At 43.4% G+C, this 14,842-nt stretch overlaps 1 long non-coding RNA gene across 2 annotated transcripts in view; it reads left to right on the forward strand.

The window, feature by feature from the left end:
- LOC103879118 overlaps window positions 1-14,561 on the forward strand; it is a 40,045-nt gene extending 25,484 nt beyond the window's left edge. The window contains exons 2-4 of one of the 2 annotated variants that reach the window (XR_001896685.3): window positions 4,138-4,281; window positions 11,889-12,004; window positions 12,910-14,561. This is a non-coding gene — a long non-coding RNA (uncharacterized LOC103879118). Of the gene's footprint in view, window positions 1-2,323; window positions 4,282-11,888; window positions 12,005-12,909 lie in introns of those variants that run through there. The other variant, XR_002518254.2, reaches the window with a different exon arrangement.
- The last annotated feature ends 281 nt before the right edge of the window (window positions 14,562-14,842 follow it).

Genomic DNA, 14,842 nt, shown 5'->3' on the forward strand with positions numbered 1-14,842 from the left:
AAAGTTCTCAGAGACGCGAGCACAATTACTCATTTGATTTGCTCCACAAATACACGGACAACAGTCTCAGAACAACAATATCAATGTGCCCATCAACAACATGACTGAAAACCATGGAAGGCTCTGTTTGCAGCTCTTTTTGTCCTTAGGGTTAGATCGAGACCATCCTGGCCAACATGGTGAAACTCTTCTCTGCTAAAAATACAAAAATACTAAATTTAATTTTAAATACTAAAATTAGCCAGGCGTGGTGGGGTGCACCTGTAATCCTAGCTATTCAGGAGGCTGAGGCAGGAGAATTGCTTCAACCTGGGAGGCAGAGGTTGCAGTGAGCCGAGATGGTGCCACTGCACTCCAGCCTGGTGACAGAGTGAGACTCTGCCTCAAAAAAGAAAAAAAAAAGATATTAAGAAAATGTAGATGCTTTAACTAATATATTTGTTATAAATCAAGACTAAGCACTTAGCTTAAGTAAAATAAATATTCAACAGGTAATCCATTGCAGTCTACCTGATTTCAGGACTTATTACGTAGTCACAATTATCAAGAGTAGGTGGTATCGGTGGAGGGATAGACATCCAGATCAATGGAACAAAATAGAGAACCCAAAGATAGACTCATATGAATATGCACAACTAATTTTTGAAAAAGATGCAGTGGAGGAAGGAAGGATCCCCTTTTCAAAAAGAACCTAACCTGATCCTCACACCTTAATACAAAAATTAACTTTAAATGGGTGACATACAGAAATGTAAAATGTAGAAGCGTGAAATTTTTAGAATGGCTAAAATTAAAAACAGTGACAAAATCAGACATGGTAGCTCACACCTGTAACCCCAGAACTGTGGGAGGCCGAGGCAGGAAGATGGCTTTAGTCTAGCAGTTTGAGACCAGCCTGGGCAACACAGCGAGACCCCATCTCTACAAAAAAAAGAAAAGTACAAAAATTAGCTGGCCATAGTGGCCCGTGCCTATAGTCCCAGCTACTCAGGAGGCTGAGATTGGAGAATTGCTTGAGTCCAGGAGTTTGAGGCTGCAGTAAGCTGTGATTTCACCGCTGCGCTTCAGCCTGGGCAACAAGAGAGACTGTCTCAAAAAATAAATTAACGAACTAACTAACTAAATGAATGAATGAATAAATGTGACAGCACCAAATGCTGGCAAACATGCAGAGGAGCTGGATCACTTATATACTGCTGAGGGCATGTAAAACGATGCCACCAGTGTAGGAAACATTTTGGCAGTTTCTTTAAAAACTAAACATGCAATTACTACATGATCCAGCAACTGCACTCCTGGACATTTATCCCAGAACAAGGAAGATTTATGTCCACAGAAAAACTGGTACACAAATGTTTATAGCAGCTTTGTTCTTAATAACAAAAATTTGCAACCAACATTGATGCCCTTCAGTGGGCAAATGTGTGAGGTTGTGGAACATCTAGACCATGGAATAACAGCAACAAAAAGGAATAGGCAGTGAACACACACAACAACGTGCATGAGTCTCCTGGGAATTGTGCTGACTGAAAGAAACCAATCCTAGAAGGTTATATACTATCGGATTCCACTCACATTACGTTCTTGAAATTATAGAAATGGAGAAGAGATTAGTGGTTGCTAGAACTTAAGTAGTGGTGGGGACTGGTGGGAAGTGGTATTAATAAAAAGGGCTGCTTTTGGTAAACAACTTAGCTTGCCTATTTGTCATTTTCCCGACTTCACTGGATTTCTACAGTTTATTCTTTGAACACGTGTGTCTTTGATCAAAGGCTAATTTAAGGCTTTGGTCTTAGAAGGCCTGATGAGCAGACTGAGGAAAATTCCTGTTGTCGTCCAAAGGTTCAGGTCAGCCATAATCTTCACAATTAAGGTCTAGAGCAATGAGCAATATGTACACGTGAACATTTTCATGTGTTTCTTTGTCTTTAATTAATTAATTTTGTTTTAGAAAGGAGGTCTGGGTGTGTTTCTCAGGCTGATGTCTTTCTAATGCAAGAGTTCTGATTTTTTTGGTCTTCGGACCTCTTTACACGGCCAAAGAGCTTTTGTTTGTGTGGGTTATACATCTACCCCTATTTACCATGAACAGAGGAATGTAAAAATAATGACTTGAGACCGGCGTGGTGACTCACACCTGTAATCCCAGCACTTTCGGAGGCCAAGGCAGGTGGATCACTTGAGGTCAGGAGTTCGAGACCAGCCTGGGCAACATGGCGAAACCCTGTCTCTATTAAAAGTACAAAAATTAGCTGGGTGTGGTGGCACACGTTTGTAATCCCAGCTACTCAGGAGGCTGAGGCACAAGAATCGCTTGAACCCTGGGGGCAGAGGTTGCAGTGAGCCAAGATTGTGCCACTCCACTGCAGCCTGGGTGATAGTGAAAGAAAAAAATAAAACTGATTTGTTAATTCACTTAAAATAACAGTAGTAAATCCTTTACATGTCAACATACATATTCTTATCAAAAATAATTATAGTTTTCAAAACAAAACATTAAGTGGAAAGAGTAGCATTACTTTTCATTTTTGCAAATCTCTTTAGTGTCTTGCTTTGTAGTTTGCAAATCCCTTTAACAGCTGGCTCTCACGTCTGTTTCCATTTGTTGTAATAGGCTGTTGAGTTGCAGGATATTAAGAACACCTAGCATCACTATATATGCTGTTGGGAAAGGGAGAAGCCTGGGGACCTCTGAAAGTGTCTTGGGTCTCCCAGGGATCCTTGGACCACACTTTGAGAATGGCTGATCTAGCGGATTTCCTCAGGTTTGGTTTAATCTTCTTTCCTCTAGGTTGCAGTAGATATGCAAAGCTGGACTTTTTTATTCGAGTCTGTGGGCAATGCGGTCTTTTTAAAAAATTCGGGGAAGAGTCAACTGAAAATGGGATAATGAGGGAACACAGCGTCTCTAGAAGGCTTTTTTTCGGAGGAGGCGGTGAAGTTTTTTTTCTTCTTATAAACAAGACTCTGAAGACAAGGTTTGCATGCGCTCAGGAGGCTCCAGCATTTGGCGGGGCTGAACAATGCTCTGAAACTAGCCCGGCTGCGGAGGACGCCCAGGTGATCCAGTCCTGGGAAAACGGGGAGTTTTAAGCAGCTGTGTAAAAGTAGCGTCTATCATGGCTTTCCTTTTAACGAGATTAGTCTTGCTTTTCCCCTCCTCTTTATTTCACTGTCTGCGGGCCACCTCTTGGCTCTCATGGTAATGTGATTAGCTGGCCTGTGGCCCACACCGAGACCACTGTCACAAAGATCTCTGCTTACTTGAGTGCACCTCACTCCTGAATGCAACATCTTGTGTTTATAGTCGCAGGGGGTATTGTTAACTCTGGGATTCAAATAGAATGGGATATTTACGACACCCTCCTACCTCCCCCACCACCATAAAAGTTGATTCAGGGAGACATTTAGGGAAGAAATAGACAGAAGACAGATGTGTTGCCTTCCCCAGATGCTGAGGAGCCTCAATTGTTCTGCCTATGTAATGACTTTTTATGGCTGCTTGCAAATGCCTCTTTTGACTTTTAAAAAGGTGCCAAAGTCAAATATAGGTAGTTACTGAGAACGTTTTGGTAATCTCACCGGACACTCCAGCTGGCTCAAAACCCTCCATCAGAGGATATATAATAAGCATATATCCCTTTCCCACTTCATGGATATAACTGTGGTTTCCTCCTGTTTATATTTAAGACTGTGTGTGTAGCTACAAAAAGCAATAGCATCTTACTTGGACAATGAACGTTTTTCCATAAATCCTTAATGGTTCAATAATTGTTTTAAAGGCAATTTATATAATTACAGCAAGAAGAAAATGAAATTAATGGAGATTGGGGACCTCTACTTATTTTCTTTTAATGCATCTCTGAAGGACAAATTTGATTTCAGTGATTTTGATAATTTAGGTTAAATTGAATAGGAAACTGTCCAGGACAGTGAGAGTTTTCCTGTCCACAATGCTGTATTTTCATCGGCTTTTGGCCTCTCACTTTAGAGACGTTCTGCTCAAACACTCTCCCACTAGATGTGATCCCAGCACACGGGTCAGCATTGTGCACCTCAGCCTTGACTTGGGAGGGATGTGTATGAGGGTACTGGGTGCTCCACAGACCTGCGTCCATCGTTACTTCTCTCCTTCAGAGCCTGCAGCTGAGAAGCAAAGCCATAACTGAGAGAAAAATGGCAAGACGGGGCAGAGTGCTGGAGAACACGCTTCCCAAGAACAGAGATCACTCTCCACCTGTGAGCCCAGTGCAAATGTCTTCTCACCTTTGAACAGTAATGGTAAATGTTTAACAACTAGCTCTTTGGGGAGAAAAAGAATAAGCCCTGCTTTGTCGTGTTTGCCCTTCCTGTGGTGTAAACGTTCCCCCGTGGCTGATTTCAAGCCACCACCGTGACGCTGCTGAACCTGGGGTTGGGAAGAGATGTGGGCACTGGTTCTCTGCATACACTTCTGCTTTTTTCTGCTTAAATCATGGGTTAGATGCCTACACACTTGTTCTTTCAGGGAGACTGTAAGCATGGTGAAGGCAAAGGGAGTGTCCTCTAGTCCCTGCATCATTCACAGTGCCAGGCACAGTGCCCCAGAATACAAAGTCCCCCATAAATTGTCACTCAATTGCATCACTATACTACTTTTATTGTTGCAGTTGTTAGTATTGTTAGTTAATATTTATTGACTAAAATTTACTCTTGTTTATTTGTTGGTTTTTGAGGCAAGAGTCTCACTCTGTTGCCCAGACTGGAGTGCAGTGGTGCGATCTCTGCTCACCTCAACCTCTGCCTCCTGGGTTCAAGCGATTCTCATGCCTCAGCCACCTGAATAGCTGGGATTACAGGTGTGTGCCATCATGCCAGGTTCATTTTTTTTTTGTTTTTTTTGTATTTTTAATAGAGACAGAGTTTCGCCATGTTGGCCAGGCTGGTGTTGAATTCCTGACCTCAAGTAGTCCACTGACCTTGACCTAACAAAGTGTTGGGATTACAGGCTTGAGCCACTGCACCCAGGCTAAAATGTATTCTTATAAGAGCTTCACTTGTATTATTTCACTTGGTGATGACAACATAAGCATGTATGAGGGAGAATTAACATGTTGGTTGAAAGAATTGAAGAGTTGCTATCAGAGTAGTCCTCATTCGATGTCTGGAAACCAGGAAAGAATGTTTATTTATGTTCTCACCTCGTCTCCTTTTGCTCTTCCCTGCTTCCCAGAGCACTTCTTCCTCCCTGTTCTCTTTCCTCTTCCCACCCATTGCTTGTCCTCTGTTTTTAGTTTTTGTGTATATACAAATATTTGCAAATAATTCTCAATCATTCGAGTGAAAACATTTTTCTTTATTCCACTTACAATGATCAACATCATCCCCTTGCAAAAACAAATCTTTTGTGTGTTTCCCTTATCAAGTAGTTAGGGGAATCCAAATATCTTCTCAAATCAAACCTCATAACCCTCCTGACGTTGCAGCCCCAGAACGCCAGACAAAGCGTGAGCCAGAAAGGGCAGATGACAGGACCATGTTTTTTTCAGGCCTTTGCCAACCTGCGAAGGTTCTCTGGACAGTGCTGTGAAGGGGACTCGAAGGTTCAGTGACCCAGGAGCCCAGAGACTTGAGTATCATTTCAGCTCAACTACAGAATTACGTAACTTTGGGCAAATCATTTCCCCCATATTTATTCAACATTGGAAAAACTTCCATGTTCTAATTTATGTATCAATCACTTGGGAATAACAACACATTTTCTTATAGGTCTTCTTTCTTTTGTCGAGTTCAAATATATGAGTTTGTGCTTTAAAAGCATGAGGTGTGGCATATGCCCACGTCCACAGAATGTGAGAGCCTCATATTAGATATTGTACACACACTGAGATGAAGTATTATTCTTTGCACTTTAGCCAAGAAAGTGTAAAATACATGGCTGATACAGATATATAGGTATTTTACTATACTGATCCAAACTTGTAAAATACTTCTCATTAGCATCGAGAGTATTTATTAAATATCCAGTGTGCTGGGCCCAGCAGTAAAGGTGACAATTTGTCTTTGAGTACAGTGAGGAGCCATGTGGCCAAAAGTGGAAACCCATTTGGCTGAACCTATGACTAATGTCCTAGGAGATGCTGTCAGTGCCAGCTCCTGTAGGTGACTACATTGCCCCACATTTCTGGATTGGGCAAATGTGACAGAAATGTCCAGTTTCTATTAAAGTTTTGTCCTGTGCTTTTGTCAATTTAGGCTGATGTTGCTATAACATCTAACTTTATCCTCAGATATTGAAATTTGGTCAAAATATAGATGAGACTATTTAAACAAGATTTTTATTTCAACTACTTTAGTCACCTGCCCATGTGTATTTTTGGCATACATTCAGAGAATCGTTTTCTACTTTGGGTTAAGCACTATTTAGTCAATAACTTGTTGAATGAATGATGTTCTAGATTCACAGCTAGTCTCCTCAGAATGCTGCTGTGAGAGCTGTCATTTTATTCAGGAAGGAGGTCTGGGAAGGGGTCATGTCTCATCCTCCTCATCCACTAGTCTCAGAACTTCCAGTTTTTAAGACAAATGTACTCATTGTGGCCCAACAGGAGACACCTGCCTAAGCTCGTAAAAGAGTCTCGTTCAAACAACCAGTTTTATATTCTTGGGCCATTGGAGAACTCTGCCCGCACCTGGGCTGGTGCAGGGATGAAGGACTAAAACATATTCCAGATAAAGCATGTTCACATGTCTCGTCTTACTGGGCTCACAGCCTCTCCAGAAACAGGGGAGAAGTGACTGTTCTGTTAGGATACCCATAAAACACACATGGGTAGGGAGGTGCAGAGGAAGCAGACCCCAGAAAGCAGGATTCAGTGAGCCACTGGGAGGTGTAGGCAAATCGCAAAACCCATCAGTTCATTGCTCCCTGCACCCTGGTCACTACCAAAATGAGTCAAGTTGAGAGCTAGGCTTACTGGAAACAAAGGAACACTTAAAACTCATCAAGGAAGCCCAGCCGGCAAGAAATGCAGAAGCATCTCAAAAACCAAAATGCATTTCCTATTAAAGGACCTTTTCATTAAAGCAGTTGTGTCAAGGCGCCATCTGGGCACAAAGACACGAATCTATTTGGAAGTACACGAAGGCTATCAGTGTCGACGTTATTCAGACTGTAAGTGATAGTTCCATTCCTGCCAGTGCTGTCTGCATTCTTCCTAAAGCAAACTGGTGGATCTCAAAAGGTTGCCATTTTCCCTGACTTAAAGAAAGGAAGTTAGGCCTCTGCCCACTTTGTTCAGGCTTAAGTCAAGAATTGTTTGTTTGTTTGTTGTTCAACTTATTAAATATTATTGAATAGATGGTGCTTATTTAAATATATTTTTTCTGTAGCGTTTTCCAAAGGGCAGATTTTAGCACTCAAAACTTCAAGATGGCTTCCAAATTTATAAGCATTTTTCTCACAAGGAGATCCCAGATGAGAGCTCCTCTGAGAAAAGAATAGTTTCAAAGTCTATATGAATTGGAACCTGGGACAGGTCAGAAACAGCCCTTAATGGAAGCAGGGCAAGGAAACAGGGCCCATCCACCTCCAGCACCCTCACTCATTCCAACAAAGCAAAAGATGGAGGGAATATTTTGGCTTATTTCTAAATGAATGGATCCTTTTTGAAAGAAATTCAGATCCATTGTCATTAAAAATCAGATAACATGGGCCAGGCACAGTGGCTCATGCCTGTAATCCCAGCATTTTGGGAGGCTGAGGCAGGTGGGTCACCTGAGGTCAGGAGTTCGAGACCAGCCTGGCCAATATGGTAAAACCCTGTCTCTACTAAAAATACAGAAATTACCCAGGTGTTGAGAGGTGAAGATAGCTGGACTTCCTGGGTCAAGTGGGGACTTGGAGAACTTTTCTGTCTTACAAAAGGACTGTAAAATGCACCAATCAGCATTCTATAGCTAGGACTGTAAAACACACAAATCAGCGCTCTGTAGCTAGCTAGAGGTTTGTAAAATGCACCAATCAGTGCTCTGTAAAAACGCATCAGTCGGTGCTCTTCAGCTAGCTAGAGGTTTGTAAAATAAACCAATCAACACTCTGTAAAATGGACCAATCAGCACTCTGTAAAATGGACCATTCAGCACTCTGTAAAATGGACCAATCAGCATGCTGTAAAATGGGCCAATGAGCAGGATGTGGGCAGGGACAAATAAGGGCATAAAAGCAGGCCAGCCACCCTCAGTCAGTGGCAGCAATCAGTTCTGGGCGTGTTGTTTCTTGTAGAAGCTTTGTTCTTTTGCTCTTCACAATAAATCTTGCTGCTGCTTACTCTTTGGGGCCCCATCACTTTTAAGATCTGTAACACTTGTTGCGTCCATAGCTTCATTCTTGAAGTCAGCAATATCAGGAACCCACCAGAAGGAAGAAACTCCAACTCTGGACACAGTGTGGTGGTGGACACCTGTAATCCCAGCTATTTGGGAGGCTGAGGCAGGAGAATTGCTTGAGAATTGGTTGAACCAGGGAGGTGGAGATTGCAGTGAGCCAAGATCAAGCCATTGCTCTCCGGCCTGGATGACAGAGCAAGACCCTGTCTCAAAAACAAAAAACAAACAAAAAAAACCATGAAAAGAAAAAACTTTTAAAATTCACATTTGGCCAATAAAAGGACTAATACAGTTACTCACATGGAGGAAAAAAGCGTTTTTAGTCATTGGATCGGTATTATAAAATGTGTCAATCATGTATACATGTCCTTGGAAATGTCCTTTGGTGTTGCGATTCGAGTTTTATGATCTGCTTATAATTAAAGTTTCCAGTTAAGTTTTTAAGGGAGAGAAAATGAAACACTCCCAAAGCCAACAGCTTGTTTCTCAGGACATAGCCTGTGGCAGAGTTTTATGACTGCACTAGGCTTTTAGTCACTGGCTGGCACTTCCTTCCTAATTCTCAAAATGCTTCCAGCACTTCCTCTTTATGGTGGGGCTGGGCTTCCGGCACCTCCAGAAGCGCAGACTTGCCCATCCCATCTTGGCTGTAGACAGACTGCTTAGCCACAGCTCGGCCCAGAGCGGGACACTGGCAGTGGCTGTGACAAGGGGAGTAGGAATGGGAAACACAAGGAAAAAACAGACTTTCCTAAACCACTGCTGCACTCAATGTTGTGCCGAGGCTGGCTGGCATAGGCTGGCGAGCATCTTCACGAATCTGTTATATTTAATAACTTCCCAGTTATGAAATATAGCCACTATGGATAATTAAGTTTTATAAAGGTACGCTGAAATAAGGTGTATAAAAAACAAAGGTAAAAATGCTCAAAGCTCATTACTTCCTAATTTGTTTTTTGCTTCATTGTATTACGGTTTACGTTCTTGAGATTACTTAGGCTACTGAAGGTGTATGGTAGGAATACTATAGAAAGGTGTATTACTGTGAATCTTTCCCCAACTCTGCAGTCAGTGATGCCTGTCAGTAGATTGACATCGGCCATGGTGGGAATGTTTACCAGAACAAGGGCAAACACCACAAGCCAGGGCTTGATTGTTTAGTTGATTGCCTGGACTTAAGAAAGTGATGGAGAAAATGTTAATGATGCAGATTAAACTTACAACTGTGTAATGTGCATAGCCATTAAATTGCAAATTGCTTAAACATTGAAAATACTTTCTTCTAGCTTTTGAAAATACTATCTGATTTGGCAAAACAGTCCCATCATTGATAAAGGACTGAAATTTTGACATAGTCTTTGTTATTTCACACTTTTTTGTTGTTGTTGTTTGAGACAGAGATTTGCTCTTATTGCTCAGGCTGGAGTGCAATGGCGTGATCTCGGCTCACTGCAACCTCGGCCTCCCAGGTTCAAAGAATTCTCCTGCCTTAGCCTCTCAAGTAGCTGGGATTATGGGGCCACCACACCTGGTTGTTTTTTTTTTTTTTTTTTTTTTTGACTAGTCAAGTGCAGGAGTGAGGAGGAGGAAAGTGTAGAATAAAGAGTTGGATCTGTAACTATGAACCATCAGTTGAGATAACTCACTACCTTCAGACCAGCCACTTTTGTCTTACTCTTGAACAAAATGACAACTAACATTTATGTTGAAACTACACTTGTTCATCAATTGCAACTACAGTTTGGCTATGGATACAAGATTCAACAAAAATCAACTGAAAGCATTTAGTGACAGTCGGTTATATGGGATTTATGATTAAGAGTATTATATATGTAATTGTATATTTATTTGTAAGTTGCACATCGCACATCTGTATCAACATTTATAATAAACATATATTAAACACACACACACAGACACACTTTTTACCCCTGAAGGCTGGCTGCAAACATCTGTACTAGCACACCACTGCATACACTGGTGTAATGTAATTCCAGACTTCTGGGACTGGAGCCTGCCAAACTTTTTTGACAGCCCCCTACTTTGACAAGCCAGAAACCTCATGGCCTACCTCCCTCATTCACTTTCCATATGGCATAGGAAAAGGGATCCCCACATACATCTCGCAGAGTCATAAACATTTTTTATTTAGAAATAGCAGCACGGGTGCTTCGTATTTGAACCCAGTGCGTTTATGTGTTCAAGTGTAGTTACCAGAACAGCATAGGCAGATGCTAGAATATACCATCGCACACTAACCAAACAACCCACAGCGAACTAAGTTGGCAATAAAGACACAAAACCAACTGTAAGTTGTAATTCAAAAGCAAGAAAAAGGCCGGGCGCAGTGGCTCATGCCTGTAATCCCAGCAACTTGCACTTTGGGAGGCTGGGGAACAGGCCGGATCCACGCGAGATCAGGAGGTCGAGACCATCCTGGCTAACAGTGAAACGTCTCAAAATACAAAAAATAGCCAGAGGCGTGGGCCCGGGCGCCTGTAGTCCCAGCTACTTGGGAGGCGGGAGGCAGGAGAATGAGAGAACAGGCCCGGAGCTACAGTGAGGCAAGATGGTGCCTCCACCGGAGCAGCTAGAGCAAGACTCACCTCAAAAAGGAAACAAACAAACAAACAAACAAACAAAAACAAAACAAAAGCAAGAAAAGCAGCAATTGTAAAGCATGACAACCTCAAGACAGCACTAATAGCACAGTGTTCCTCTTCCAAACTCAAGGAATTCCAACTATGCTGCATGTGTGGGCCACAGAGCCTTAAGCCTTGCACAGCATCCAGACCTCTGGGAAGGAACTGAAGTTAAACCCTTGGTAAATGCTAGTTCTGTGCTAGTTTTAGTGTGTGAATAATAAACTGTACCGACTCCTAATGACTCACTCCTTAGGTCACAAATAATTAGGCTTTTATAAAAATGAAAGTGTCTGGAACTGCCTGTCATTGACACAGTAGACATGCAAAAAGAACCTGAGTGGTTGTATCAGTCATCTGCCTAGCAGGAGGCAGGCTGGGCGTTGGGTTAGCAGTACTGGCTCTAGAGAATTCTACCGCATCCCTGATACCTTACACAGAACAGCTGTCTTCCTGGCTCGGGCTTCACTAAGGTCATTTCCAATCACCACCAAGCTTGATTTCAACTTTGGAGTCAATGCAATCCTTGTGCTAAATGAGATCCTTGCTGGTAGTTACTGGCACTGTCTAGCATATTTGTGGAAGCATTAACTCCTTGAGATAGTCAGTTAGTTGCTGCTGGAGCTACTAAGCCCACGACAGAATTTCTGCAGTCAGCTCTAGGCAGACCCACCTCCTGCCACACTGCTCTCTAGGCACATGGAGGGGTTTCCCTCACCACCAGTTTATTCCTGGGGCCTAGCTCGGTCTCAGGCAGGGCAGCGCTTGGGAAGATAGCCACACATCACTGCACTCGAGGCTGCCTGTGGTCTGGAAATTGCGGGTCTGCTCCACTGTGTGCTGTAAAGAGCTTATCTTTCTGTTTATTTGTTTCTCCAGATCGAAACAGCATTGGCGGAGGGACAGAGCCAGCACCGGGACTGACCAGGAGCTGCTCCTCCTTCACCTCAGTTTAGAGTTGATTTGGAGGTTAAAGATTATACTTTTTGAGAAAGGTAGTAAAACATTAATTATGGGTAAAGTTCTTTCTCTCTTGCGCCATAGATTAACTGGCTGATTCTGTTTGCTCTATAAAGTGAACCATATTTGCTAAGGGTAATTTGAAATCAGCAGTGCAAATGGCCCCCTGACTTCCTCCTGCTGTTGGGCACTGTGTTGGGGTGAGCACTGCAGGGCTCATGGTCATCAGGTCCCCCCAGGGGGACAAATGCCGCATATCTTTTGAGAACCACTGGATTACTGAGGTGTTAGCAGTCCCATGGACTTCCCAGAGCCTGTCCCTCATCAGGAAATGTGCCATCTAAGGCATGCACATCAGTTCACAGTGATGCACAGTAAAACCGAAAGCCGGGGGTCTGATTAACTTGCATCATTGAAGGCTCTGATTTTATTCCCGTCCTGGATGACCTGGGAGCATGCTTCAGATTGTACATCTAGGGTGTGATGGGTTTATTTGGTCGTCGCTGTCTTCCTCGGGTATAGTGCAGGGTCTGGCATGGAGCAGGCGTTCTGTATTTGCTGAGCGAACACATGGATCGTATGACCTGCTCTACACCTGTTGCTTGCTGCCTCCACGTCACTTACCGTCTCGCTGGGGTGATGTGGGTGTTACACGTGAGACCATGAGACAGCAGGAAAAGACTAGCAGATCCAGGAGCTAAAACATGGGCAAGGCCAGAAGCTCCCGGCAGGAAGTCTGCGGTCTCCGAGGCCCTTGTGGGCACAGCGCTGAGGTTGGGCAGGCGCCTCCGTGTCTGCTGGGCAAAGATCAGGTTGGCACTGGGGGTGGGAGGCTGGACAGGTGTGGAGAAGCAGGAAGGACATTCCAGGTTTCCCTAAGGAAATGGGAAAAACTAGTTGTTTTAAAAAAGGAACTGAATTTTTTTTTTTTTTTTTTGAGATGGAGTCTTGCTGTGTCACCAAGCCTGGAGTGCTGTGGTGTGATCTCGGCTCACTGCAACCTCCACTGCCTGGAAAAATTGAACTGAATTCTGTCTTAGCCAACTTCCAGAGCATGGCCAAAGTCATCTGTAGCAGAGTGTCATGGACTGGGTCTGGGGCTGTGACTTAGTGCCTGCAAACATTGGCACCAAGCTGAGGCTCTTATGGTTCCATTGTTTGTGGTCTTGAGACTTGGTCTTCATAAACACAGCTCAGCAGAGGCCTTGCTCTTGGGCAGGCCACTGCGAAGTTGCCCAAATCGGTGGAAGCGCCTGGTGAATCCTGACTACTCTCTAAGCAGAGTGAGAAGAAGCCTTAAAAGTCACATTTTTGAAGTGTCTCTTATGAGTGTTGATGACAGGGGCGTCTTGCTGAGCTTATGCAGGAGGCTGTTTGCTTATTTGAGGGCTGCAGTTTATATGCAGACTGGTGGTGCTTGTGTATCACCAGTCATAGCCGAAGCAACTTGAGGAGGCTTTTCACTGTTGTTCAAGCTGTTTATAACAGCCGTGTATCTGCAGGTGACACTACTGCTTGGAGCAGCAGAGGAGCCATGCTTGGGCAGCAGCTGCTTTGCAATCCATGCCCTGAAATTCTGTCCCCTGTGCTGGGTGGGGATGCTCTCTATGGTGCCATTGAACTCAGTGTGTGTTGTTGCGGTTTGCAATGTGCTAAATGGCTCAGATGCAATGATGGATGCTTCCAGGAGAAGCAACATGAGTCCTTGAATTATACAAATTGATATTCCACGGCCTCGCGAAATCATCTCTGCTGAATCAGGTTTCTCCCTGATGTGGAGGGTGTGGCTGCACAGTATTTGATAGCATGAGAGAGTAATCAGACTAATTTCTTATTATGTTCTAACAATATAAAAATCCAAACCACATAATTGAAGCAAATAATAAATCTTTCTGGACCACGATTACCCAATTTGACTGTTTACTTTAATCAAATCACAAAATAATGATCAAATTTGGATTTGATTATGTGCCTATAAAGATAACCAAGAAGCAAATGTAAGTAACTGTCAGTCAAAGTCTTCTCAGACAATAGCTCGCATTACAACACGACAATTACATTTTTATCAGGTAGTTAAGTTAATTACCTGTGGTAAATGTGTTAGTGGGACAAGTATAGATTGCTGTAAACATTTGCTGACCACTTTAAAATGCTGCTGGACCATATGGGAGGATTCAAGGGTACAATAGCATGCAGATGTATTTACACCTGCTAATACCATATAAAATCCAATAGTGTTCATGGTGAAACCTGTGTGTCTTTTTTCCACCACAAGATGGCTCTGTGGTGGTTTCTTCTCAGAAACCACATGGGTGGCAGGACAAATTCATGGTTGTGAAATAGCACACACACTCTGGGCAATGGTGTTGTCGAAACTGGGCATTTGCTTTGAACCAGTAACTTCAACCTCCCTTCCTTGCTGAGAAAACCCTCTCCTTCCCACTCTGTCCCCCAACCACCTAGTGCCTTTGACTTTCCTCTATCGAAGGTTAAAACAACATCTGGGGTGGCTGCAGTGGTTCACACCTGTAATCTCAGCACTCTGGGAGGCAAGTGGATCACCTGAGGTCAGGAGTTTGAGACCAGCCTGGTCAATGTGGCAAAATCTCGTCTCTACTAAAAATATAAAAGTTAGCCAGGCGTGGTGGCACGCATCTGTAATCCCAGCTACTCAGGAGGCTGAGGCAGGAGAATCACTTGAATCCAGGAGGCAGCGGTTGCAGTGAGCGGAAATCACACCACTGCACTCCAGCCAGGCGGCAGAGTGAGACCCTGTCTCTCAAACAAAATAAAACAAAACCAACAACAAAATACCCAGCATCTGGATCCTTCTGTGTTGGCAGGGACTTTGCCTATTTTGTTCATCACTGTCT

The sequence above is a fragment of the Papio anubis genome, chromosome 15 (genome assembly GCF_008728515.1).
Source record: "Papio anubis isolate 15944 chromosome 15, Panubis1.0, whole genome shotgun sequence".
NCBI classification, from domain to species: Eukaryota; Metazoa; Chordata; class Mammalia; order Primates; family Cercopithecidae; genus Papio; species Papio anubis.